The 25853-nt window shown below is 56.5% G+C and overlaps 1 long non-coding RNA gene across 1 annotated transcript; it reads right to left on the reverse strand.

Moving 5' to 3' along the window:
- Nucleotides 1-1264: 1264 nt before the first annotated feature.
- On the reverse strand, nt 1265-22319 carry LOC141198556 (uncharacterized). The gene is made up of 3 exons (XR_012270488.1): nt 22222-22319; nt 15910-15986; nt 1265-1531 (listed from the first exon to the last, which is right to left on the reverse strand). It is a non-coding gene; the product is annotated as an uncharacterized lncRNA (long non-coding RNA).
- Between the last annotated feature and the right edge of the window lie 3534 nt (nt 22320-25853).

Raw genomic sequence — 25853 nt, forward strand, 5'->3', positions numbered from 1 at the left:
TCCACGGTCGTCGCTGTATTCTGGGCGGCTGACGGTCTGGGCTGACGTAGCGTACATGTACCTACCGTATCATACGTGTACGTTATGGTAAGCTCAGACCAATGAAAGGAAGCATCCGGCGCTCAATCAGAGGGAGTATCCGGCACCCAATCAGAGGGACGGCTGTAACATCACGTGCCGACGTTACCTGCTGGTCTGTGATTGGCTGGCGGCTGCTTCCTGTGATTGGGCGGAGCTTACCGTAATGTACGGGACGCTGCATGTAGGGTACAGCAGCGGAGAGAGACCGGCGGTCGGGCGGAATCCAGCGCGGAGCCACAGAGCACCGATGAGTGTGTGTGTTCTGGCGGGTCTGCCAGTGGCATGGGGTTATTTGGTGGTGGATCCAGCGGCGACCCCAGGGGCGGCTCTGGCAGCGGTGGCGTCTCTGGCGGTGTGTCTGGCTGTGCTTGCAGCAGCGTTTGAAGTGGCGGGTGCAGCCAGGGTGTCCTGTGCCATCTTGGGGCACTCATGTGCTTCCTGCCGGGCATGGCCGCGGTGCCTTATGGGATTCGTGCACCGCGCGAATTGCCAATTATGTAAGTAGATAGCCTCCCATTGCTTAGTGTTCTTGATTGTCTCTGTGGGCCACACTCTCCTCCGTAGTGTAAAAACATGGCAGCAGCGCAAGTGCGTATGCTCGCTGGGTTATGTCGTCATCTTTGCATCTGTGTCAGTGATGGTGCATCGGAGACCAGAGCTGTGGAGTCAAAGTCGGAGTCAATTTTGGTGGAGTCGGTATAAAAAGGACCGACTCAGACTCCAAAAATATATAATAAATTGGGTACGGTAGTTCAATGCAATATTTTCAAATTATTATGTTCTACATATCTTGATTGTTACAATAATGATTAAAAGGCTTATGTTCACATGATGCTAGAATAAATGTATCACCTAAACATCAGCAATGTAGGAAGGAGTCAGAGTCATGGAGTCGGAGTCAGTGCTTTGGCTTACCGACTCCACAGCCCTGGAGACGGCCAGGCAAGTGGCGCTGCTGCAGTTGTGGGCGCCTTTCCCAGAATTTCACGCAGTATCCTAGATGCCAAATTGCAGCATCGGTATCCAGGATCGTGCATCTTCCTAACAATAATGCATGTTGCAGCAGCCTCCAAGATGCATTATCAGTAGGAATAGATATATTCAGATGCTGAATATGGAGAAATATTTTCTATTAACACTACCCCACCACTATACCAGAGAAGCAAACAAAACCATCTCAAACTTTTATTTAAAACATTTTATTTACTGGAAAAAGTAATGAGGCAGAGGGCAAAAACATTTAGTACAAAAAAGAAATAAATTCATATATGTACTTTTGTAAAAACAAAGGAAAGAAATTCTGCATGAATGAGCCTTGTCATTTATTCATAACTCTGTCAATCCAGCACAAATGCCATCCAGACAGGACATCCACATTTGGAAATCTCAATCCCCTTTATTTGCCAAGAAACATCTAAAGGAGTTATTGAAGTCTCCAACGCTTGGTTACCTAAATAGAAAAAAATAAATAATATAATAAATATATATTAGATGGTGGCCCGCTTCTAACGCATCGGGTATTCTAGAATATGTATGTAGGCTGCTGGGGTGTATATAGAGGCTGCTGAGCTGTATATAGAGGCTGCTGGGGTGTATATATAGAGGCTGCTGAGCTGTATATAGAGGTTGCTGGGGTATATATATAGAGGCTGCTGGGCTGTATATAGAGGCTGCTGGGCTGTATATAGAAGCTGCTGGGCTGTATATACAGGCTGCTGGGCTGTATATAGAGGCTGCTGAGCTGTATATAGAGGCTGCTGAGCTGTATATAGAGGCTGCTGGGGTGTATATAGAGGCTGCTGGGGTGTATATAGAGGCTGCTGGGGTGTATATAGAGGCTGTTGGGGTGTATATAGAGGCTGCTGAGCTGTATATAGAGGCTGCTGGGGTGTATATAGAGGTTGCTGGGGTGTATATATAGAGGCTGCTGGGCTGTATATAGAGGCTGCTGGGGTGTATATAGAAGCTGCTGGGCTGTATATAGAGGCTGCTGGGCTGTACATAGAGGCTGCTGGGCTGTACATAGAAGCTGCTGGGCTGTATATAGAGGCTGCTGAGCTGTATATAGAGGCTGCTGGGGTATATATAGAGGCTGCTGGGCTGTATATAGAGGCTGCTGAGCTGTATATAGAGGCTGCTGAGCTGTATATAGAGGCTGCTGAGCTGTATATAGAGGCTGCTGGGCTGTATATAGAGGCTGCTGGGCTGTATATAGAGGCTGCTGGGGTGTATATAGAGGCTGCTGGGGTGTATATAGAGGCTGCTGGGGTGTATATAGAGGCTGCTGAGCTGTATATAGAGGCTGCTGGGGTGTATATAGAGGTTGCTGGGGTGTATATATAGAGGCTGCTGGGCTGTATATAGAAGCTGCTGGGCTGTATATAGAGGCTGCTGAGCTGTATATAGAGGCTGCTGGGGTATATATAGAGGCTGCTGGGCTGTATATAGAGGCTGCTGGGGTGTATATAGAGGCTGCTGGGCTGTATATAGAGGCTGCTGGGCTGTATATAGAGGCTGCTGGGGTATATATATAGAGGCTGCTGGGCTGTATATAGAGGCTGCTGGGCTGTATATAGAGGCTACTGGGCTGTATATAGAAGCTGCTGCGCTGTATATAGAAGCTGCTGGGCTGTATATAGAGGCTGCTGGGCTGTATATAGAGGCTGCTGAGCTGTATATAGAGGTTGCTGGGGTGTATACATAGAGGCTGCTGGGCTGTACATAGAGGCTGCTGGGGTGTATATAGAGGTTGCTGGGGTGTATATAGAGGCTGCTGGGGTGTATATAGAGGCTGCTGGGGTGTATATATAGAGGCTGCTGGGCTGTATATAGAGGCTGCTGCTGGGCTGTATATAGAGGCTGCTGGGCTGTATATAGAGGCTGCTGGGCTGTATATATAGAGGCTGCTGGGCTGTATATAGAGGCTGCTGGGCTGTATATAGAGGCTGCTGGGCTGTATATAGAGGCTGCTGGGGTGTATATAGAGGCTGCTGGGCTGTATATAGAGGCTGCTGGGCTGTATATAGAGGCTGCTGGGCTGTATATAGAGGCTGCTGGGCTGTATATAGAGGCTGCTGGGCTGTATATAGAGGCTGCTGGGGTGTATATAGAGGCTGCTGGGCTGTATATAGAGGCTGCTGCTGGGGTCTATATAGAGGCTGCTGCTGGGGTCTATATAGAGGCTGCTGGAGTATATATAGAGGCTGCTGGAGTGTATATATAGAGGCTGCTGGGGTGTATATAGAGGCTGCTGGGGTGTATATAGAGGCTGCTGCTGGGCTGTATACAGAGGCTGCTGGGCTGTATATAGAAGCTGCTGGGGTGTATATAGAGGCTGCTGCTGGGCTGTATACAGAGGCTGCTGGGCTGTATATAGAAGCTGCTGGGCTGTATATAGAGGCTGCTGGGCTGTATATAGAGGCTGCTGGGCTGTATATAGAGGCTGCTGGGCTGTATATAGAAGCTGCTGGGCTGTATACAGAGGCTGCTGGGCTGTATATAGAAGCTGCTGGGCTGTATATAGAGGCTGATGGGCTTGTATATAGAAGCTGCTGGGCTGTATATAGAGGCTGCTGCTGGGCTGTATATAGAGGCTGCTGCTGGGCTGTATATAGAGGCTGCTGCTGGGCTGTATATAGAGGCTGCTGCTGGGCTGTATATAGAGGCTGCTGCTGGGCTGTATATAGAGGCTGCTGCTGGGCTGTATATAGAGGCTGCTGCTGGGCTGTATATAGAGGCTGCTGCTGGGCTGTATATAGAGGCTGCTGCTGGGCTGTATATAGAGGCTGCTGCTGGGCTGTATATAGAGGCTGCTGCTGGGCTGTATATAGAAGCTTCTGGGGTGTATATAGAGGCTGCTGCTGGGCTGTATATAGAGGCTGCTGGGCTGTATATAGAGGCTGCTGGGCTGTATATAGAGGCTGCTGGGCTGTATATAGAGGCTGCTGGGGTGTATATAGAGGCTGCTGAGCTGTATATAGAGGCTGCTGGGGTGTCTATAGAGGTTGCTGGGGTGTATATATAGAGGCTGCTGGGCTGTATATAGAGGCTGCTGGGGTGTATATAGAAGCTGCTGGGCTGTATATAGAGGCTGCTGGGCTGTACATAGAGGCTGCTGGGCTGTACATAGAAGCTGCTGGGCTGTATATAGAGGCTGCTGAGCTGTATATAGAGGCTGCTGGGGTATATATAGAGGCTGCTGGGCTGTATATAGAGGCTGCTGAGCTGTATATAGAGGCTGCTGAGCTGTATATAGAGGCTGCTGAGCTGTATATAGAGGCTGCTGGGCTGTATATAGAGGCTGCTGGGCTGTATATAGAGGCTGCTGGGGTGTATATAGAGGCTGCTGGGGTGTATATAGAGGCTGCTGAGCTGTATATAGAGGCTGCTGGGGTGTATATAGAGGTTGCTGGGGTGTATATATAGAGGCTGCTGGGCTGTATATAGAAGCTGCTGGGCTGTATATAGAGGCTGCTGAGCTGTATATAGAGGCTGCTGGGGTATATATAGAGGCTGCTGGGCTGTATATAGAGGCTGCTGGGGTGTATATAGAGGCTGCTGGGCTGTATATAGAGGCTGCTGGGCTGTATATAGAGGCTGCTGGGGTATATATATAGAGGCTGCTGGGCTGTATATAGAGGCTGCTGGGCTGTATATAGAGGCTACTGGGCTGTATATAGAAGCTGCTGCGCTGTATATAGAAGCTGCTGGGCTGTATATAGAGGCTGCTGGGCTGTATATAGAGGCTGCTGAGCTGTATATAGAGGTTGCTGGGGTGTATACATAGAGGCTGCTGGGCTGTACATAGAGGCTGCTGGGGTGTATATAGAGGTTGCTGGGGTGTATATAGAGGCTGCTGGGGTGTATATAGAGGCTGCTGGGGTGTATATATAGAGGCTGCTGGGCTGTATATAGAGGCTGCTGCTGGGCTGTATATAGAGGCTGCTGGGCTGTATATAGAGGCTGCTGGGCTGTATATATAGAGGCTGCTGGGCTGTATATAGAGGCTGCTGGGCTGTATATAGAGGCTGCTGGGCTGTATATAGAGGCTGCTGGGGTGTATATAGAGGCTGCTGGGCTGTATATAGAGGCTGCTGGGCTGTATATAGAGGCTGCTGGGCTGTATATAGAGGCTGCTGGGCTGTATATAGAGGCTGCTGGGGTGTATATAGAGGCTGCTGGGGTGTATATAGAGGCTGCTGGGCTGTATATAGAGGCTGCTGCTGGGGTCTATATAGAGGCTGCTGGAGTATATATAGAGGCTGCTGGAGTGTATATATAGAGGCTGCTGGGGTGTATATAGAGGCTGCTGGGGTGTATATAGAGGCTGCTGCTGGGCTGTATACAGAGGCTGCTGGGCTGTATATAGAAGCTGCTGGGGTGTATATAGAGGCTGCTGCTGGGCTGTATACAGAGGCTGCTGGGCTGTATATAGAAGCTGCTGGGCTGTATATAGAGGCTGCTGGGCTGTATATAGAGGCTGCTGGGCTGTATATAGAGGCTGCTGGGCTGTATATAGAAGCTGCTGGGCTGTATACAGAGGCTGCTGGGCTGTATATAGAAGCTGCTGGGCTGTATATAGAGGCTGATGGGCTTGTATATAGAAGCTGCTGGGCTGTATATAGAGGCTGCTGCTGGGCTGTATATAGAGGCTGCTGCTGGGCTGTATATAGAGGCTGCTGCTGGGCTGTATATAGAGGCTGCTGCTGGGCTGTATATAGAGGCTGCTGCTGGGCTGTATATAGAGGCTGCTGCTGGGCTGTATATAGAGGCTGCTGCTGGGCTGTATATAGAGGCTGCTGCTGGGCTGTATATAGAGGCTGCTGCTGGGCTGTATATAGAGGCTGCTGCTGGGCTGTATATAGAGGCTGCTGGGGTGTATATAGAGGCTGCTGGGGTGTATATAGAGGCTGCTGCAGTATATATAGAGGCTGCTGCAGTATATATAGAGGCTGCTGGGGTGTATATAGAGGCTGCTGGGGTGTATATAGAGGCTGCTGGGGTGTATATAGAGGCTGCTGGGGTGTATATAGAAGCTGCTGGGGTGTATATAGAAGCTGCTGGGGTGTATATAGAAGCTGCTGGGGTGTATATAGAAGCTGCTGGGCTGTATATAGAAGCTGCTGGGCTGTATATAGAGGCTGCTGGGCTGTATATAGAGGCTGCTGGGCTGTATATAGAGGCTGCTGGGGTGTATATAGAAGCTGCTGGGGTGTATATAGAAGCTGCTGGGCTGTATATAGAGGCTGCTGGGCTGTATATAGAGGCTGCTGGGCTGTATATAGAGGCTGCTGGGCTGTATATAGAGGCTGCTGCTGGGGTCTATATAGAGGCTGCTGGAGTATATATAGAGGCTGCTGCTGGGGTCTATATAGAGGCTGCTGCTGGAGTATATATAGAGGCTGCTGGGCTGTATATAGAGTCTGCTGCTGGGGTGTATATAGAGGCTGCTGGAGTATATATAGAGGCTGCTGCTGGGGTGTATATAGAGGCTGCTGGGCTGTATATAGAAGCTGCTGGGGTGTATATAGAGGCTGCTGGAGTATATATAGAGGCTGCTGGAGTATATATAGAGGCTGCTGCTGCTGGGCTGTATATAGAGGCTGCTGGGCTGTATATAGAAGCTGCTGGGCTGTATATAGAGGCTGCTGGGGTGTATATAGAGGCTGCTGGGGTGTATATAGAGGCTGCTGGGGTGTATATAGAGGCTGCTGCTGGGCTGTATACAGAGGCTGCTGGGCTGTATATAGAAGCTGCTGGGCTGTATATAGAGGCTGATGGGCTTGTATATAGAAGCTGCTGGGGTGTATATAGAGGCTGCTGCTGGGCTGTATATAGAGGCTGCTGGGCTGTATATAGAGGCTGCTGGGCTGTATATAGAGGCTGCTGGGCTGTATATAGAGGCTGCTGGGGTGCATATAGAGGCTGCTGGGGTGCATATAGAGGCTGCTGGGGTGCATATAGAGGCTGCTGGGGTGCATATAGAGGCTGCTGCAGTATATATAGAGGCTGCTGGGGTGTATATAGAGGCTGCTGGGGTGTATATAGAGGCTGCTGGGGTGTATATAGAGGCTGCTGGGGTGTATATAGAGGCTGCTGGGGTGTATATAGAGGCTGCTGGGGTGTATATAGAAGCTGCTGGGGTGTATATAGAAGCTGCTGGGGTGTATATAGAAGCTGCTGGGGTGTATATAGAAGCTGCTGGGGTGTATATAGAGGCTGCTGGGGTGTATATAGAGGCTGCTGGGGTGTATATAGAGGCTGCTGGGGTGTATATAGAGGCTGCTGGGGTGTATATAGAAGCTGCTGGGCTGTATATAGAGGCTGCTGGGCTGTATATAGAGGCTGCTGGGCTGTATATAGAGGCTGCTGGGCTGTATATAGAGGCTGCTGCTGGAGTATATATAGAGGCTGCTGGAGTATATATAGAGGTTGCTGGGCTGTATATAGAGGCTGCTGCTGGGGTCTATATAGAGGCTGCTGCTGGAGTATATATAGAGGCTGCTGGGCTGTATATAGAGTCTGCTGCTGGGGTGTATATAGAGGCTGCTGGAGTATATATAGAGGCTGCTGGAGTATATATAGAGTCTGCTGCTGGGGTGTATATAGAGGCTGCTGGGCTGTATATAGAAGCTGCTGGGGTGTATATAGAGGCTGCTGGAGTATATATAGAGGCTGCTGGAGTATATATAGAGGCTGCTGGAGTATATATAGAGGCTGCTGCTGCTGGGCTGTATATAGAGGCTGCTGGGCTGTATATAGAAGCTGCTGGGCTGTATATAGAGGCTGCTGGGCTGTATATAGAGGCTGCTGGGGTGTATATAGAGGCTGCTGGGGTGTATATAGAGGCTGCTGGGCTGTATATAGAAGCTTCTGGGGTGTATATAGAGGCTCCTGCTGCTGGGCTGTATATAGAAGCTGCTGGGCTGTATATAGAGGCTGCTGGACTGTATATATAGAAGCTGCTGGGCTGTATATAGAAGCTGCTGGGCTGTATATAGAAGCTGCTGGGCTGTATATAGAAGCTGCTGGGCTGTATATAGAGGCTGCTGCTGGGCTGTATATAGAGGCTGCTGCTGGGCTGTATATAGAGGCTGCTGCTGGGCTGTATATAGAGGCTGCTGCTGGGCTGTATATAGAGGCTGCTGGGCTGTATATAGAGGCTGCTGCTGGAGTGTATATAGAGGCTGCTGGAGTGTATATAGAGGCTGCTGGGATGTATATAGAAGCTGCTGGGCTGTATATAGAGGCTGCTGGACTGTATATATAGAAGCTGCTGGGCTGTATATAGAGGCTGCTGCTGGGCTGTATATAGAGGCTGCTGCTGGGCTGTATATAGAGGCTGCTGGGCTGTATATAGAGGCTGCTGCTGGAGTGTATATAGAGGCTGCTGGAGTGTATATAGAGGCTGCTGGGCTGTATATAGAAGCTGCTGGGCTGTATATAGAGGCTGCTGGACTGTATATATAGAAGCTGCTGGGCTGTATATAGAAGCTGCTGGGCTGTATATAGAAGCTGCTGGGCTGTATATAGAGGCTGCTGCTGGGCTGTATATAGAGGCTGCTGCTGGGCTGTATATAGAGGCTGCTGGGCTGTATATAGAGGCTGCTGCTGGAGTGTATATAGAGGCTGCTGGAGTGTATATAGAGGCTGCTGGGCAGTATATAGAGGCTGCTGGGCTGTATATAGAGGCTGCTGCTGGGGTGTATACAGAGGCTGCTGCTGGGGTGTATACAGAGGCTGCTGCTGGGCTGTATATAGAGGCTGCTGGGCTATATATAGAAGCTGCTGGGCTGTATATAGAGGCTGCTGGGCTGTATATAGAGGCTGCTGGGCTGTATATAGAGGCTGCTGGGCTGTATATAGAGGCTGCTGGGCTATATATAGAAGCTGCTGGGGTGTATATAGAGGCTGCTGGGCTGTATATATAGAGGCTCCTGCTGCTGGGCTGTATATAGAAGCTGCTGGTGTGTATATAGAGGCTGCTGGGCTGTATATAGAGGCTGCTGGGGTATATATAGAGGCTCCTGCTGCTGGGCTGTATATAGAGGTTGCTGGGCTGTATATAGAAGCTGCTGGTGTGTATATAGAGGCTGCTGGGCTGTATATAGAGGCTGCTGGGGTATATATAGAGGCTCCTGCTGCTGGGCTGTATATAGAGGCTGCTGCTGGGCTGTATATAGAGGCTGCTGCTGGGCTGTATATAGAGGCTGCTGCTGGGCTGTATATAGAGGCTGCTGGGCTGTCTATAGAGGCTGCTGGGCTGTCTATAGAGGCTGCTGGGCTGTCTATAGAGGCTGCTGCTGGGCTGTCTATAGAGGCTGCTGCTGGGCTGTCTATAGAGGCTGCTGCTGGGCTGTCTATAGAGGCTGCTGCTGGGCTGTCTATAGAGGCTGCTGCTGGGCTGTCTATAGAGGCTGCTGCTGGGCTGTCTATAGAGGCTGCTGCTGGGCTGTCTATAGAGGCTGCTGCTGGGCTGTCTATAGAGGCTGCTGCTGGGCTGTCTATAGAGGCTGCTGCTGGGCTGTCTATAGAGGCTGCTGCTGGGCTGTCTATAGAGGCTGCTGCTGGGCTGTCTATAGAGGCTGCTGCTGGGCTGTCTATAGAGGCTGCTGCTGGGCTGTATATAGAGGCTGCTGGGCTGTATATAGAGGCTGCTGGGCTGTATATAGAAGCTGCTGGGCTGTATATAGAAGCTGCTGCTGGGCTGTATATAGAGGCTGCTGCTGGGCTGTATATAGAGGCTGCTGGGGTGTATATAGAGGCTGCTGGGCTGTATATAGAGGCTGCTGCTGGAGTGTATATAGAGGCTGCTGGAGTGTATATAGAGGCTGCTGGAGTGTATATAGAGGCTGCTGGGCAGTATATAGAGGCTGCTGGGCTGTATATAGAGGCTGCTGGGCTATATATAGAAGCTGCTGGGGTGTATATAGAGGCTGCTGGGCTGTATATATAGAGGCTCCTGCTGCTGGGCTGTATATAGAAGCTGCTGGTGTGTATATAGAGGCTGCTGGGCTGTATATAGAGGCTGCTGGGGTATATATAGAGGCTCCTGCTGCTGGGCTGTATATAGAGGTTGCTGGGCTGTATATAGAAGCTGCTGGTGTGTATATAGAGGCTGCTGGGCTGTATATAGAGGCTGCTGGGCTGTATATAGAGGCTGCTGGGCTGTATATAGAGGCTGCTGGGGTATATATAGAGGCTCCTGCTGCTGGGCTGTATATAGAGGCTGCTGCTGGGCTGTATATAGAGGCTGCTGGGGTGTATATAGAAGCTGCTGGGCTGTATATAGAGGCTGCTGCTGGGCTGTCTATAGAGGCTGCTGGGCTGTATATAGAGGTTGCTGGGGTGTATATAGAAGCTGCTGGGCTGTATATAAAGGCTGCTGGGCTGTATATAGAGGCTGCTGGGCTTGTATATAGAAGCTGCTGGGGTGTATATAGAGGCTGCTGCTGGGGTGTATATAGAGGCTGCTGCTGGGGTGTATATAGAGGCTGCTGGGGTGTATATAGAAGCTGCTGGGGTGTATATAGAAGCTGCTGGGGTGTATATAGAAGCTGCTGCTGGGGTGTATATAGAGGCAGCTGCTGGGCTGTTTATAGAGGCTGCTGCTGGGCTGTTTATAGAGGCTGCTGCTGGGCTGTATATAGAGGCTGCTGCTGGGCTGTATATAGAGGCTGCTGCTGGGGTGTATATAGAGGCTGCTGCTGGGGTGTATATAGAGGCTGCTGCTGGGGTGTATATAGAGGCTGCTGCTGGGGTGTATATAGAGGCTGCTGCTGGGGTGTATATAGAGGCTGCTGCTGGGGTGTATATAGAGGCTGCTGCTGGGGTGTATATAGAGGCTGCTGCTGGGGTGTATATAGAGGCTGCTGCTGGGCTGTATATAGAGGCTGCTGCTGCTGGGCTGTATATAGAGGCTGCTGCTGCTGGGCTGTATATAGAGGCTGCTGCTGCTGGGCTGTATATAGAGGCTGCTGCTGCTGGGCTGTATATAGAGGCTGCTGCTGCTGGGCTGTATATAGAGGCTGCTGCTGCTGGGCTGTATATAGAGGCTGCTGCTGCTGGGCTGTATATAGAGGCTGCTGCTGCTGGGCTGTATATAGAGGCTGCTGCTGCTGGGCTGTATATAGAGGCTGCTGCTGCTGGGCTGTATATAGAGGCTGCTGCTGCTGGGCTGTATATAGAGGCTGCTGCTGCTGGGCTGTATATAGAGGCTGCTGCTGCTGGGCTGTATATAGAGGCTGCTGCTGCTGGGCTGTATATAGAGGCTGCTGCTGCTGGGCTGTATATAGAGGCTGCTGCTGCTGGGCTGTATATAGAGGCTGCTGCTGCTGGGCTGTATATAGAGGCTGCTGCTGCTGGGCTGTATATAGAGGCTGCTTCTGGGCTGTATATAGAGGCTGCTGCTGGGCTGTATATAGAGGCTGCTGCTGGGCTGTATATAGAGGCTGCTGCTGCTGGGCTGTATATAGAGGCTGCTGCTGGGGTGTACTGACCAGAAAATGTGACTGCCTCAGCCAATCACAGGCCATAGTTAACCGGATTTACCCAAAGTCCATTTTCCCTAAACTGGGTAAATCCAGTTAATTTGTAGCATATAGCGCAGGCGGTAACCGAAGTCCATTCTTCCCCAATCCGGTGAACATCTGCACTATATGATACTACTTAACCGCATTTACTCAAAATTAAGGGAGTTTGTCATTTTTTAGACACTGGGTCACTGCCCCCCTGTGCTGGATCTGTCCCCACAGTGTTCGCTTTTTGACCTACATCCCACATGCTTGCTCTCACCACCACCAGCAGCCAAGTCCCAGCTGGCCAGGGGGGACGACACCACCACCAGCAGCCGCGTCCCAGCTGGCCAGGGGGGAAGACACCACCACCAGCAGCCGCGTCCCAGCTGGCCAGGGGGGAAGACACCACCACCAGCAGCCGCGTCCCAGCTGGCCAGAGGGGACGACACCACCACCCGCGTCCCAGCTGGCCAGGGGGGACGACACCACCACCAGCAGCCGCGTCCCAGCGGGCCAGGGGGGACGACACCACCATCAGCAGCCGCGTCCCAGCTGGCCAGGGAGGGGGGGGGGGGGGACACCACCCCCAGCAGTCGTGTCCCAGCTGGCCAGGGGAGGGAGTGGGGGGGAGGGACACCTCCACCAACAGCCGCGTCCCAGCTGGCCAGGGGGGACGACACCACCACCAACAGCCGCGTCCCAGCGGGCCAGGGGGGACGACACCACCACCAGCAGCCGCGTCCCAGCCGGCCAGGGGGAAGACGGTCTCTGCTGGCTCACACCATACACATACACACATATACATATATACTCAAACCAAGGAAGAAGAGGGTAGCCGGGTTGCGTTATACTACTTAACCAGAATTACTCAAAATGAAGGGACTTTGTCGTTTTTTAGACCCTGGGTCACTCCCACTGTCAGAGGTGCGGGCATCCAGGTGTCCGGAATAGGGGGTGCGGGCATCCAAGTGTCCGGAGTGGGGTCAATAAACTTTGGGTACATCCGGTTAACATCTGCACCATGTTCTGCTAAGTAAAGGGATTAGGGTGAATAAACTTTGGGTACATCCGTTTAACATCTGTACCATGTTCTGCTAAGTAACGGGATTAGGGTCAATAAACTTTGGGTACATCCGGTTAACATCTGCACCATGTTCTGCTAAGTAACGGGATTAGGGTCAATAAACTTTGGGTACATCCGGTTAACATCTGCACCATGTTCTGCTAAGTAACCGGATTTACTCAAAATGAAGGGACTTTGCCATTTTTTAGACCCTGGGTCACTCCCACTGTCAGAGGTGCGGGCATTCAGGTGTCTGTCCCCGGTGGTCAGGGGGGGCCACACCACCACCAGCAGCCGCGTCCCAGCTGGCCAGGCGGGACGACACCACCAGCAGCCGCGTCCCAGCTGGCCAGGGGGGACACCACCACCAGCAGCCGCGTCCCAGCTGGCCAGGGGGGACACCACCACCAGCAGCCGCGTCCCAGCTGGCCAAGGGGGACACCACCACCAGCAGCCGCGTCCCAGCTGGCCAGGGGGGACGACACCACCACCAGCAGCCGCGTCCCAGCTGGCCAGGGGGGACGACACCACCACCAGCAGCCGCGTCCCAGCGGGCCAGAAGGGACGACACCACCACCAGCAGCCGCGTCCCAGCGGGCCAGGAGGCACGACACCACCACCAGCAGCAGCGTCCCAGCGGGCCAGGAGGCACGACACCACCACCAGCAGCAGCGTCCCAGCGGGCCAGGGGGGACGACACCACCACCAGCAGCAGCGTCCCAGGGAGGACGACACCACCACCAGCAGCCGCGTCCCAGCGGGCCAGGGGGGACGACACCACCACCAGCAGCCGCGTCCCAGCGGGGACGACACCACCACCAGTAGCCGCGTCCCAGCGGGGACGACACCACCACCAGCAGCCGCGTCCCAGCGGGGACGACACCACCACCAGCAGCCGCGTCCCAGCGGGGACGACACCACCACCAGCAGCCGCGTCCCAGCGGGGACAACACCACCAGCAGCAGCCGCGTCCCAGCGGGCCAGGGGGGACAACACCACCAGCAGCAGCCGCGTCCCAGCGGGCCAGGGGGGACAACACCACCACCAGCAGTCGCGTCCCAGCTGGCCAGGGGGGACGACACCACCACCAGCAGCCGCGTCCCAGCAGGCCAGAGGTGACGACACCACCACCAGCAGAAGCGTCCCAGCTGGCCAGATGGGACGACACCACCACCAGCAGCCGCGTCCCAGCTGGCCAGAGGGGACGACACCACCACCAGCAGCCGCGTCCCAGCGGGGACGACACCACCACCAGCAGCCGCGTCCCAGCGGGCCAGGGGGGAGGACACCACAACCAGCAGCCGCGTCCCAGCGGGCCAGGGGGGACGACACCACCACCAGCAGCCGCGTCCCAGCGGGCCAGGGGGGACGACACCACCACCAGCAGCCGCGTCCCAGCGGGGACGACACCACCACCAGCAGCCGCGTCCCAGCGGGGACGACACCACCACCAGCAGCCGCGTCCCAGCGGGGACGACACCACCACCAGCAGCCGCGTCCCAGCGGGCCAGGGGGGACAACACCACCACCAGCAGCCGCGTCCCAGCGGGCCAGGGGGGACGACACCACCACCAGCAGCCGCGTCCCAGCGGGCCAGGGGGGGGCGACACCACCACCAGCAGTCGCGTCTCAGCTGGCCAGGGGGGACGACACCACCACCAGCAGCCGCATCCCAGCAGGCCAGAGGTGACGACACCACCACCAGCAGAAGCGTCCCAGCTGGCCAGACGGGACGACACCACCACCAGCAGCCGCGTCCCAGCTGGCCAGAGGGGACGACACCACCACCAGCAGCCGCGTCCCAGCGGGCCAGGGGGGACGACACCACCACCAGCAGCCGCGTCCCAGCGGGCCACGGGGGAGGACACCACAACCAGCAGCAGCGTCCCAGCGGGCCAGGGGGGACGACACCACCACCAGCAGCCGCGTCCCAGCGGGACGACACCACCACCAGCAGCCGCGTCCCAGCTGGCCAGGCGGGACGACACCACCACCAGCAGCCGCGTCCCAGGTGGCCAGGCGGGACGACACCACCACTAGCAGCCACGTCCCAGCTGGCCAGTGTGTGCGACACCACCACCAGCAGCCAAGTCCCAGCTGGCCAGGGGGGACGACACCACCACCAGCAGCCGCGTCCCAGCTGGCCAGGCGGGACACCACCACCAGCAGCCGCGTCCCAGGTGGCCAGGCGGGACGACACCACCACTAGCAGCCACGTCCCAGCTGGCCAGTGGGTGCGACACCACCACCAGCAGCCAAGTCCCAGCTGGCCAGGGGCGGCGACACCACCACCAGCAGCCGCGTCCCAGCTGGCAAGGCGGGACGACACCACCACCAGCAGCCGCGTCCCAGCCGGCCAGGGGGGAGACCGTCTCTGCTGGCTCACGCCATACACATACACACATATACATATATACTCAAACCAAGGAAGAAGAGGGTAGCCGGGTTGCGTTATACTACTTAACCAGAATTACTCAAAATGAAGGGACTTTGTCATTTTTTAGACCCTGGGTCACTCCCACTGTCAGAGGTGCGGGCATTCAGATGTCTGTCCCAGCTGACCAGGGGGGGCGACACCACCACCAGCAGCCGCGTCCCAGCTGGCCAGGGAGGACACCACCACTAGCAGCCGCGTCCCAGCTGGCCGGGAGGGGGGGGTGGGATACCACCACCAGCAGCCGCGTCCCAGCTGGCCGGGAGGGGGGGGGGGGGGGGATACCACCACCAGCAGCCGCGTCCCAGCTGACCAGGGGGGACGACACCACCACCAGCAGCCAAGTCCCAGCTGGACAGGGGGGACGACACCACCACCACCAGCCAAGTCCCAGCTGGCCAGGGGGGACGACACCACCACCACCAGTCAAGTCCCAGCTGGCCAGGGGCTGGCCAGGGGGGACACCACCACCAGCAGCCGCGTCCCAGCGGGCCAGGGGGAACGACACCACCACCAGCAGCCGCGTCCCAGCTGGCCAGGGGGGATGACACCACCACCAGCAGCCGCGTCCCAGCTGGCCAGGGGGGGGAGACACCACCACCAGCAGCCGCGTCCCAGCTGGCCAGGGGGGACGACACCACCACCAGCAGCCGCATCTCAGCGGGCCAGGGGGGACGACACCACCACCAGCAGCCGCGTCTCAGCTGGCCAGGGGGGATGACACCACCACCAGCAGCCGCGTCCCAGCTGGCCAGGAGGACGGCCTCTGCTGGCTCACGCCATACACATACACACATATAAATATATACTCAAACCAAGGAAGAAGAGGATAGCCGGGTTGCGTTATCATGGAGGCTGGTGAGCCGCGTCTCCACAATGCTTCGTTATCTAACTGAAGAAAAAAAAAAGGGAAATTAATTTGCCATAATATAAATATATAATGATACAATAAATACATATAAGACCACCAGCAGCCGCGTCCCAGCTGGCCAGGGGGGACGACACCACCACCAGCAGCCGCGTCCCAGCTGGCCAGGGGGGACGACACCACCACCAGCAGCCGCGTCCCAGCTGGCCAGGGGGGACGACACCACCACCAGCAGCCGCGTCCCAGCTGGCCAGGGGGGACGACACCACCACCAGCAGCCGCGTCCCAGCTGGCCAGTTGGGACATACACAAAGAAACACACATACATATGGAGTAACGCACACAGGAGGAAGACAGCACACATATATATATATATATATCTTAGATGGTTGCCCGATTCAAACGCATCGGGTATTCTAGAATATGTATGTAGTTTATTTATGAAGATTTAAGAATAATGCAATACATGCGGGCGTGCGGCGGTGTCTGCTTGCGGCGGTGTAGGTGTGCAGTGGTGTGTGTGAGCGGTGGTGTGGTTGTGTCTGTCACCCTGTGGCTTTGTACTCCTGTAGCTGTGTCCCTCTGTAGCTGTGTCCCCCTGTGCCTGCTGTTTCCCCCGTGTGCGGTGTCTGTCTGTACCTGCTCCCCATGTCCCCCTGTCTCTGGCTCTCCCCCGTGTCCCCCTGTCTCTGCCTGTGGCCCATATCCCCCTGTCTCTGGCTGTCCCCCTGTCTCTGCCTGTGGCCTATATCCCCCTGTCTCTGGCTGTCCCCCATGTCCCCCTGTCTCTGACTGTCCCCCGTGTCCCCCTGTCTCTGGCTGTGGCCCATATCCCCCTGTCTCTGGCTGTCCCCCGTGTCCCCCTGTCTCTGGCTGTGGCCCATATCCCCCTGTCTCTGGCTGTCCCCCGTGTCCCCCTGTCTCTGGCTGTCCCCCGTGTCCCTCTGTCTCTGGCTGTCCCCCAGTCTCTGGCTGTCCCCCGTGTCCCCCTGTGGCTATGGCTGTCCCCCGTGTCCCCCTGTGTCTCTGACTGTCTCCCGTGTCCCCCTGTGTCTCTGGCTGTCCCCATGTCCCCCTGTGTCTCTGGTTGTCCCCATGTCCCCCTGTCTCTGGCTGTCCCCCTGTCTCTGGCTGTCCCCCTGTCTCTGGCTGTCCCCCGTGTCCCCCTGTGTCTCTGGCTGTCCCCCGTGTCCCCCTGTCTCTGGCTGTCCCCCTGTCTCTGGCTGTCCCCCTGTCTCTGGCTGTCCCCCATGTCCCCCTGTGGCTCTGCTGCAGGCACCACCCCCCATCCTCTGCTCCTGTCCTGTGTGCCTCTGTGCCCTCTAGCCTCGTCCTCTGGCCCTGTCCTGTGTGGCCCTGTGCCCCCGTCTCTGGCTGTCCCCCGTGTCCCCCTGTCTCTGGCTGTCCCCCGTGTCCCCCTGTCTCTGGTTGTCCCCCGTGTCCCCCTGTCTCTGGCTGTCCCCCAGTGTCTGCCTGTCCCCCTGTGGCTATGGCTGTCCCCCATGTCCCCCTGTGGCTCTGCTGCAGGCACCACCCCCCATCCTCTGCTCCTGTCCTGTGTGCCTCTGTGCCCTCTAGCCTCGTCCTCTGGCCCTGTCCTGTGTGGCCCTGTGCCCCCGTCTCTGGCTGTCCCCCGTGTCCCCCTGTCTCTGGCTGTCCCCCGTGTCCCCCTGTCTCTGGTTGTCCCCCGTGTCCCCCTGTCTCTGGCTGTCCCCCAGTGTCTGCCTGTCCCCCTGTGGCTATGGCTGTCCCCCATGTCCCCCTGTCTCTGGCTGTCCCCCTGTCTCTGGCTGTCCCCCGTGTCCCCCTGTCTCTGGCTGTCCCCCTGTCTCTGGCAGTCCCCCGTGTCCCCCTGTCTCTGGCTTCCCCCGTGTCCCTCTGTGGCTATGACTGTCCCCCATGTCCCCCTGTGGCTATGGCTGTCCCCCATGTCCCCCTGTGGCTATGGCTGTCCCCCATGTCCCCCTGTGTCTCTGGCTGTGCCTCATGTCCCCCTGTGTCTCTGGCTGTCCCCCATGTCCCCCTGTGTCTCTGGCTGTCCCCCATGTCCCCCTGTGTCTCTGGCTGTCCCCAGTGTCCCCCTGTGTCTCTGGCTGTCCCCAGTGTCCCCCTGTCTCTGGCTGTCCCCAGTGTCCCCCTGTCTCCCGTGTCCCCCTGTCTCTGGCTGTCCCCCTGTCTCTGGCTGTCCCCCGTGTCCCCCTGTCTCTGGCTGTCCCCCGTGTCCCCCTGTCTCTGGCTGTCCCCCGTGTCCCCCTGTGGCTATGGCTGTCCCCATGTGGCTATGGCTGTCCCCCATGTCCCCCTGAGTCTCTGGCTGTCCCTCATGTCCCCCTGTGTCTCTGGCTGTCCCTCATGTCCCCCTGTGTCTCTGGCTGTCCCCCATGTCCCCCTGTGTCTCTGGCTGTCCCCCATGTCCCCCTGTGTCTCTGGCTGTCCCCCATGTCCCCCTGTGTCTCTGGCTGTCCCCCATGTCCCCCTGTGTCTCTGGCTGTCCCTCATGTCCCCCTGTGTCTCTGGCTGTCCTCCATGTCCCCCTGTGTCTCTGGCTGTCTCCCATGTCCCCCTGTGTCTCTGGCTGTCCCCCGTGTCCCCCTGTCTCTGGCTGTCCCCCGTGTCCCCCTGTGTCTCTGGCTGTCCCCCATGTCCCCCTGTGTCTCTGGCTGTCCCCCATGTCCCCCTGTGTCTCTGGCTGTCCCCCGTGTCCCCCTGTATCTCTGGCTGTCCCCCGTGTCCCCCTGTGTCTCTGGCTGTCCCCCGTGTCCCCCTGTGTCTCTGGCTGTCCCCCTGTATCTCTGGCTGTCCCCCATGTCCCCCTGTATCTCTGGCTGTCCCCATTGTCCCCCTGTGGCTCTGGCTGTCCCCCACGTCCCCCTGTCTGTCCCCCATGTCCCCCTGTCTGTCCCCCATGTCCCCCTGTCTCTGGCTGTCCCCCTGTATCTCTGGCTGTCCCCCATGTCCCCGTGTCTCTGGCTGTCCCCCATGTCCCCCTGTGTCTCTGGCTGTCCCCCATGTCCCCCTGTCTCTGGCTGTCCCCCATGTCCCCCTGTATCTCTGGCTGTCCCCCAGTCTCTGGCTGTCCCCCATGTCCCCCTGTCTCTGGCTATCCCCCGTGTCCCCCTGTGTCTCTGGCTGTCCCCCGTGTCCCCCTGTCTCTGGCTGTCCCCCGTGTCCCCCTGTGTCTCTGGCTGTCCCCCGTGTCCCCCTGTGTCTCTGGCTGTCCCCCATGTCCCCCTGTGTCTCTGGCTGTCCCCCGTGTCCCCCTGTGTCTCTGGCTGTCCCCCGTGTCCCCCTGTGTCTCTGGCTGTCCCCCGTGTCCCCCTGTGTCTCTGGCTGTCCCCCGTGTCCCCCTGTGTCTCTGGCTGTCCCCCGTGTCCCCCTGTGTCTCTGGCTGTCCCCCGTGTCCCCCTGTGTCTCTGGCTGTCCCCCGTGTCCCCCTGTGTCTCTGGCTGTCCCCCGTGTCCCCCTGTGTCTCTGGCTGTCCCCCGTGCCCCACTGTGTCTCTGGCTGTCCCCCGTGTCCCCCTGTCTCTCTGGCTGTCCCCAGTGTCCCCCTGTATCTCTGGCTGTCCCCCATGTCCCCCTGTGTCTCTGGCTGTCCCCAGTGTCCCCCTGTGGCTCTGGCTGTCCCTCATGTCCCCCTGTCTGTCCCCCATGTCCCCCTGTCTCTGGCTGTCCCCCGTGTCCCCCTGTGTCTCTGACTGTCCCCCTGTGTCTCTGGCTGTCCCCCGTGTCCCCCTGTATCTCTGGCTGTCCCCCATGTCCCCCTGTGTCTCTGGCTGTCCCCAGTGTCCCCCTGTGGCTCTGGCTGTCCCTCATGTCCCCCTGTCTGTCCCCCATGTCCCCCTGTCTCTGGCTGTCCCCCGTGTCCCCCTGTGGCTCTGGCTGTCCCTCATGTCCCCCTGTCTGTCCCCCATGTCCCCCTGTCTCTGGCTGTCCCCCGTGTCCCCCTGTGTCTCTGACTGTCCCCCATGTCCCCCTGTGTCTCTGGCTGTCCCCCGTGTCCCCCTGTGTCTCTGACTGTCCCCCATGTCCCCCTGTGTCTCTGGCTGTCCCCCGTGTCCCCCTGTGTCTCTGGCTGTCCCCCTGTCTCTGGCTGTCCCCCTGTATCTCTGGCTGTCCCCCATGTCCCCCTGTGTCTCTGGCTGTCCCCAGTGTCCCCCTGTGTCTCTGGCTGTCCCCCATGTCCCCCTGTGTCTGGCTGTCCCCCATGTCCCCCTGTATCTCTGGCTGTCCCCCATGTCCCCCTGTATCTCTGGCTGTCCCCCATGTCCCCCTGTATCTCTGGCTGTCCCCAGTGTCCCCCTGTGTCTCTGGCTGTCCCCCGTGTCTCTGGCTGTCCCCCTGTATCTCTGGCTGTCCCCCGTGTCCCCCTGTGTCTCTGGCTGTCCCCCGTGTCCCCCTGTGTCTCTGGCTGTCCCCCGTGTCCCCCTGTGTCTCTGGCTGTCCCCCTGTATCTCTGGCTGTCCCCCGTGTCCCCCTGTGTCTCTGGCTGTCCCCCGTGTCCCCCTGTGTCTCTGGCTGTCCCCCGTGTCCCCCTGTCTCTGGCTGTCCCCCTGTATCTCTGGCTGTCCCCCATGTCCCCCTGTGTCTCTGGCTGTCCCCCATGTCCCCATGTGTCTCTGGCTGTCCCCCGTGTCCCCCTGTCTCTGGCTGTCCCCCATGTCCCCCTGTGTCTCTGGCTGTCCCCCGTGTCCCCCTGTCTCTGGCTGTCCCCCGTGCCCCCTGTCTCTGGCTGTCCCCCGTGTCCCCCTATCTCTGGCTGTCCCCCATGTCCCCCTGTGTCTCTGGCTATCCCAAGTGTCCCCCTGTGTCTCTGGCTGTCCCCCATGTCCCCCTGTCTCTGGCTGTCCCCCATGTCCCCCTGTATCTCTGGCTGTCCCCCATGTCCCCCTGTGGCTCTGGCTGTCCCCCGTGTCTCTGGCTGTCCCCCGTGTCCCCCTGTATCTCTGGCTGTCCCCCGTGTCCCCCTGTGTCTCTGGCTGTCCCCCGTGTCCCCCTGTGTCTCTGGCTGTCCCCCGTGTCCCCCTGTGTCTCTGGCTGTCCCCCTGTATCTCTGGCTGTCCCCCGTGTCCCCCTGTGTCTCTGGCTGTCCCCCATGTCCCCCTGTGTCTCAGGCTGTCCCCCATGTCCCCCTGTGTCTCAGGCTGTCCCCCATGTCCCCCTGTGTCTCTGGCTGTCCCCCGTGTCCCCCTGTCTCTGGCTGTCCCCCGTGTCCCCCTGTCTCTGGCTGTCCCCCGTGTCCCCCTATCTCTGGCTGTCCCCCATGTCCCCCTGCATCTCTGGCTGTCCCCCATGTCCCCCTGTGGCTCTGGGTGTCCCCCATGTCTCTGGCTGTCCCCCGTGTCCCCCTGTATCTCTGGCTGTCCCCCATGTCCCCCTGTGTCTCTGGCTGTCCCCCGTGTCCCCCTGTCTCTGGCTGTCCCCCGTGTCCCCCTGTGGCTCTGGGTGTCCCCCGTGTCCCCCTGTCTCTGGCTGTCCCCCGTGTCCCCCTGTGGCTCTGGCTGTCCCCCGTGTCCCCCTGTGGCTCTGGCTGTCCCCCGTGTCCCCCTGTGGCTCTGGCTGTCCCCCGTGTCCCCCTGTGTCTCTGGCTGTCCCCCTGTATCTCTGGCTGTCCCCCGTGTCCCCCTGTGTCTCTGGCTGTCCCCCGTGTCCCCCTGTCTCTGGCTGTCCCCCGTGTCTCCCTGTCTCTGGCTGTCCCCCGTGTCCCCCTGTCTCTGGCTGTCCCCCGTGTCCCCCTGTCTCTGGCTGTCCCCCGTGTCCCCCTGTCTCTGGCTGTCCCCCGTGTCCCCCTGTGTCTCTGGCTGTCCCCCGTGTCCCCCTGTCTCTGGCTGTCCCCCTGTCTCTGGCTGTCCCCCGTGTCCCCCTGTCTCTGGCTGTCCCCCGTGTCCCCCTGTGTCTCTGGCTGTCCCCCGTGTCCCCCTGTGTCTCTGGCTGTCCCCCGTGTCCCCCTGTCTCTGGCTGTCCCCCGTGTCCCCCTGTCTCTGGCTGTCCCCCGTGTCCCCCTGTCTCTGGCTGTCCCCCTGTCTCTGGCTGTCCCCCTGTCTCTGGCTGTCCCCTGTATCCCCCTGTCTCTGGCTGTCCCCCGTGTCCCCCTGTGGCTCTGCTGCAGGCACCACCCCCCGTCCTCTGCTCCTGTCCTGTGAGCCTCTGCGTCCCTCTAGCCTCGTCCTCTGGCCCTGTCCTGTCCTGTGTGGCCCTGTGTCCCCCCTGTTGTGGTCCTTTGCCCCAGTCCTGTTGGGACATAGGATCGTTGAGTGTACCTAAGTTAAGGATGACAGCAGCCGGCGGGTATCCGCGGCTGCCATTTTGTTCAGTCTCAGCCAATCCGGGAAGGCAGGAAGGGAGAGTTCCGTTCTCCCGCGGAGGCTCTTGGGAGCTGTAGTTCTCCAGGCACTGTCACTGACTCTTCTGGCCTGGGCGTGGACTACATCTCCCAACATGATGTGCGGCTGCGGCCTCAGCCAGGCAGCTGGCTTCCCAGTAGCGTCACGTCCTCCCGCCCCCAGCCATTCACACAGCGACGGGGAAAGGAGATAACAGTGCAGGCTGGAACATAGAGCTGGCGCCCCCCCTCGCCCACGGCCATTCTACATTGTGCTCCGGACGGGGTCACAAGCAGTTCACACTGTACACGGCCCACCACATCGAGCCCGCAGCCCGTGCGCGTCCCCTACCGGCCGTTCACATATTGTACATGGCACCATGAGTGACAAGCCAGCCGGCTCCGAGTCAAACACCCGGACCCCGCCCCCGCCGTGCAACATCCCCGTTTTACGCGATTTGAGGGTCTTTTTAAGTACTTTTATTGCGGCGGCCATCATCCGGGGGAGGGGCTGATGATACCACACGCACTTAAAACTCAATCTGCAGGAAAAAAGTCACTGACCCCGTTTTTCACATGAAATTCGCAAAATAAAAATAAGCGTACGTGCGGACGCGCCTCCGTTCAGCGCAGCGTCCGTTATCACGCTGAATTACGCCAAAAACCGTGAACTTTATCGTTTTTTTGGCGCGCTTATTTCGTCGCCCGTTCCTCCGCGCCTCCGTTCAGCGCAGCATCCGTTATCACGCTGAATTACGCCAAAAACCGTGAACTTTATCGTTTTTTTGGCGCGCTTATTTCGTCGCCCGTTCCTCCGCGCCTCCGTTCAGCGCAGCGTCCGTTATCACGCTCATCGGACGAATTACAGCAAAAAAACGTAAACTTTCTCTATTTTTGAGCGCACTTTTTTTTCCACCCCATTGGCCTAACTAAAGGCAAAACTGTCCATGGACAGCAGCACCATCTGCTGCTCGTTCGCTGCATTGCTTCTCCTAACCCAGATAATGGTGTTTGAGGGTTCCGTGGTCTCCTGCGCCATCTGCCTGTGGTCGGTAGACCGCATATGCTAATCCGGTTAAGGTGTGCATTTCTTGAATTTTGGGTCATGCTAATACGGTTAAACTGATTTTGGGGTCATCTTTTCCATGAAAAGTGGGCGTGGTCCTAGAGGCGCGGGAGAGGCGGCATATCGTTCGGCCTGCCTAGGCGGTCGGGCAGGCAAAGTCCTCGCGACCGCCGGGGCGACGGAACGGCCGCGGCGGCCCAAAGAAACGCCACGGCGAGGGAAAAAAAGACACCGCAAATGCGGAGATGCTGCCCTCGCGGGCCTTGTCAGGGGGCCCGGCGTACCGATTTTCGAGGCGATCGGCCAAAATTTTCGTTTTCCGCGAGTCAGGCTGTTGAGCTGCACTCACTATTCTGCTGGTGCAGTCACTGTGTACATACATTACATTACTGATACGGTACTGATCCTGAGTTACATCCTGTATTATACTCCAGAGCTGCACTCACTATTCTGCTGGTGCAGTCACTGTGTACATACATTACATTACTGATCATGAGTTACATCCTGTATTATACTCCAGAGCTGCACTCACTATTCTGCTGGTGCAGTCACTGTGTACATACATTACATTACTGATCCTGTACTGATCCTGAGTTACATCCTGTATTATACTCCAGAGCTGCACTCACTATTCTGCTGGTGTAGTCACTGTGAACATACATTACATTACTGATCCTGAGTTACATCCTGTATTATACTCCAGAGCTGCACTCACTATTCTGCTGGTGCAGTCACTGTGTACATACATTACATTACTGATCATGAGTTACATCCTGTATTATACTCCAGAGCTGCACTCACTATTCTGCTGGTGCAGTCACGGTGTACATGCATTACATTACTGATCCTGTACTGATCCTGAGTTACATCCTGTATTATACTCCAGAGCTGCACTCACTATTCTTCTGGTGCAGTCACTGTGTACATACATTACATTACTGATCCTGTACTGATCCTGAGTTACATCCTGTATTATACTCCAGAGCTGCACTCACTATTCTGCTGGTGCAGTCACTGTGTACATACTTTACATTACTGATCCTGAGATACATCCTGTATTATACTCCAGAGCTGCACTCACTATTCTGCTGGTGCAGTCACTGTGTACATGCATTACATTACTGATCCTGTACTGATCCTGAGTTACATCCTGTATTATACTCCAGAGCTGCACTCACTATTCTGCTGGTTCAGTCACAGTTTACATACATTACATTACTGATCCTGTACTGATCCTGAGTTACATCCTCTATTATACTCCAGAGCTGCACTCACTATTCTGCTGGTGCAGTCACTGTGTACATATATTACATTACTGACCCTGAGTTACATCCTGTATTATACTCCAGAGCTGCACTCACTATTCTGCTGGTGCAGTCACTGTGTACATGCATAACATTACTGATCCTGTATTGATCCTGAGTTACATCCTGTATTATACTCCAGAGCTGCACTCACTATTCTGCTGGAGCAGTCACTGTGTACATGCATTACATTACTGATCCTGTACTGATCCTGAGTTACATCCTGTATTATACTCCAGAGCTGCACTCACTATTCTTCTGGTGCAGTCACTGTGTACATACATTACATTACTGATCCTGAGTTACATCCTGTATTATACTCCAGAGCTGCACTCACTATTCTGCTGGTGCAGTCACTGTGCACATACATTACATTTCTGATCCTGTACTGATCCTGAGTTACATCCTGTATTATACTCCAGAGCTGCACTCACTATTCTGCTGGTGCAGTCACTGTGTACATACATTACATTACTGATCCTGAGTTACATCCTGTATTATACCCAGAGCTGCACTCACTATTCTGCTGGTGCAGTCACTGTGCACATACATTACATTTCTGATCCTGTACTGATCCTGAGTTACATCCTGTATTATACTCCAGAGCTGCACTCACTATTCTGCTGGTGCAGTCACTGTGTACATACATTACATTACTGATCCGGTACTGATCCTGAGTTACATCCTGTATTATACTCCAGAGCTGCACTCACTATTCTGCTGGTGTAGTCACTGTGTACATACATTACATTACTGATCCTGAGTTACATCCTGTATTATGCTCCAGAGCTGCACTCACTATTCTGCTGGTGCAGTCACTGTGTACATACATTACATTACTGATCCTGTACTGATCCTGAGTTACATCCTGTATTATACTCCAGAGCTGCACTCACTATTCTGGTGGTGCAGTCACTGTGTACATACATTACATTACTGATCCTGTACTGATCCTGAGTTACATCCTGTATTATACTCCAGGGCTGCACTCACTATTCTGCTGGTGCATTCACTGTGTACATACATTACATTACTGATCCTGTACTGATCCTAAGTTACATCCTGTATTATACCCCAGAGCTGCACTCACTATTCTGCTGGTGCAGTCACTGTGTACATACATTACATTACTGATCCTGTACTGATGCTGAGTTACATCCTGTATTATACTCCAGAGCTGCACTCACTATTCTGCTGGTG

The sequence above is a fragment of the Phyllobates terribilis genome, unplaced genomic scaffold, assembly GCF_046119375.1.
Source record: "Phyllobates terribilis strain yellow unplaced genomic scaffold, ASM4611937v1 Scaffold_97__1_contigs__length_5976380, whole genome shotgun sequence".
Lineage (NCBI taxonomy): Eukaryota > Metazoa > Chordata > Amphibia > Anura > Dendrobatidae > Phyllobates > Phyllobates terribilis.